Raw genomic sequence first — 2,652 nt, 5'->3', positions numbered from 1 at the left:
AGGAACCCAAATCCTACAGTGAGGCCAAAGGCATGAATGAATGGGTAGAGGCAATGCAGAGAGAAATCAAAGCCCTGCAAGACAATGACACTTGGGTTTTGACTTCACTACCTCCAGGAAAAACCGCTATAGGATGTAAATGGGTGTACAAAACAAAATACAAAAGTGATGGAAGCATTGAAAGGTATAAAGCCCGTTTGGTGGCAAAAGGATACACACAGCAGGAGGGCATAGACTACCTTGACACTTTCTCCCCTGTGGCTAAACTTACCACAGTACGGCTACTTATTGCTCTAGCTGCCTCAAACAACTGGTTCCTACACCAACTAGACGTTGACAATGCTTTTCTACATGGAGATCTTAATGAGGAAGTCTATATGGAGACACCCCCAGGTTTGAATGTCTCAAATAAGGGACAGGTTTGCAAACTAATCAAGTCATTATATGGTTTAAAGCAGGCCAGCAGACAATGGTTTGAAAAACTTTCTACTTTCCTTATAAATGCTAATTACACCCAATCCAAATCTGATCATTCATTGTTCATTAGAAAAACACCTACAAGTTTCACTGCTCTGCTTGTATATGTTGATGATATTGTGCTAGCAGGAAACTCCATGGTGGAAATCAATCACATAAAGAGGCTTCTACACAACAAGTTTCGAATAAAGAATCTTGGAGAGCTCAAATATTTCCTAGGAATGGAAGTGGCCAGATCTAAAAAGGGCATCCACCTATGTCAAAGAAAATATGCTTTGGACATACTTGAGGAAACAGGAATGTTGGGATGCAAACCTTCATCTACTCCCTTCCTAAGTGATACAAGTTCACTATACAAGCCCAACAACTATCTGGATGACCCAGGACCTTACAGAAGGCTAATAGGGAAGTTGCTGTATCTCACAAATACCAGACCCGATTTATGTTTTCCAATTAATCTGCTTAGTCAATTTGTACATTCACCTACTGATCACCATTATCGTGCTATACAGCACATTCTCAGGTATATAAAGTCCAAACCATCTGAGGGATTGTTCTTTGCAGCTGATTCTCCTATGCAGCTAAAAGCCTTTAGCGATTCAGACTGGGCAACGTGCCCTGACACGAGAAGATCCACAACTGGTTTCTGTGTCTTCCTTGGATCTTCCCTTATCTCCTGGAAATCTAAGAAGCAGAGGACCGTTTCTAGATCCTCCACTGAAGCCGAATATAGAGCCCTTGCAGCCACTGTATGTGAGATACAGTGGCTGAGTTATCTCCTAAAGGACCTTCAGATTGAAGAGACAGGAATCCCAGCCTTGTACTGCGACAACAAGTCTGCAAGGCACATAGCTCATAACCAGAGCTTTCACGAACGGACTAAACATATTGAACTTGACTGCCATGTCGTCCGTGAGAAAATCCAGGAGCGCCTTCTAAATCTTCTTCCCGTGCGATCTGACGAGCAGCTGGCCGATATCTTCACCAAGTTTCCTCACCGCGTCAGATTCAAGACTATTGTTCCCAAGCTTGGACTGATGACAATACATCGTCCAGCTTGAGGGGAGGCTATTGGGAATAAATATTCACTACTGTCAACAAGAGACAGTAGTCTTGTAATTTACAGTTAGTTAGTCTGTTACGGTTGTTTTACAGTTTTGTTTGTTTACTGTTTTGGGTTTACAGAAGCTCTATAAATAGAGCTTCTCTGTTGCAGTTTCACAATACGATTGACAGAGCATGTAATATTTTCAGACACACCAAAATAATACAAGGAAGAGTTTTTCTTACCTCTCTCTTTATCCTCTCCATTTTCGTCTTCATCATCACCTCGAACAGTGGTCTCCTTCGTCGCCGGATCGCTCCTGAAGCAGCTCCCGAGGCGAAGCTTCTCGACGCCCTAATCTCGCTTCTCCCTCAGGTTTCTCGTGGTCTGTTTCTGCCACGCTGGAAGTCACAATGCTTGGCAAATACCAAGCCGCATTGGACTGGGCCACACACACTGGATTAAGTGCACAGTGTTGGGCCGTTTGTAAAAATTCATAATAAGTGAAAAGTTCAATAAACTTTTCAATATGATCAACAAATATTGTTAGCATGCATATATGATAGCTAAAGCATTACATAGTCTTAATGCACGTCTTTCTATAAGAAAAACACCCATAAAACACGTGTTATTTTTTTTTTCTAATATTCTTAATCTATTGCTATTTGATTATAAGCATAATATTAATCTAAAGTAGTATGTTGTACCAACTAAGTTTCAAGCATTTGATTCATGAAAGGAAGTGATAAATGACTTTTTCATGTGGCTTCATTCAACTTTCGTTAAAAATCCTCTAGTATGAGTGTAAAAAGTACTACAAATCATAACAAGTTGAGTTCAATAGATATGTTTGCAAGCTAAAAAGCTACCACTCTAACATAGAATAAAAGATCTACATATGTAAGCCACGACGGTTCATTCAAGACACCTATAAATGGAAGTTTTGCAATGTAGAAAATCAAAACCAAAAGTAACTTTGTATATATATTTGTAAGCCAAAGGTGTAATAATGATTTCATCAATGGAACCTTTTACAATTTGTAAAAAAAGAATTGAATATATAATTCAATATTAGGATGAAGTAGTATAAAAATCAAATGTCTCATTGTTTCATCTATTTCAATAATATA

This window comes from Vigna umbellata, chromosome 1, assembly GCF_029865625.1.
Source record: "Vigna umbellata cultivar VRB3 chromosome 1, Vumbellata_1.0, whole genome shotgun sequence".
NCBI lineage: Eukaryota > Viridiplantae > Streptophyta > Magnoliopsida > Fabales > Fabaceae > Vigna > Vigna umbellata.
Note: the sequence above shows the minus strand (reverse complement) of the source record.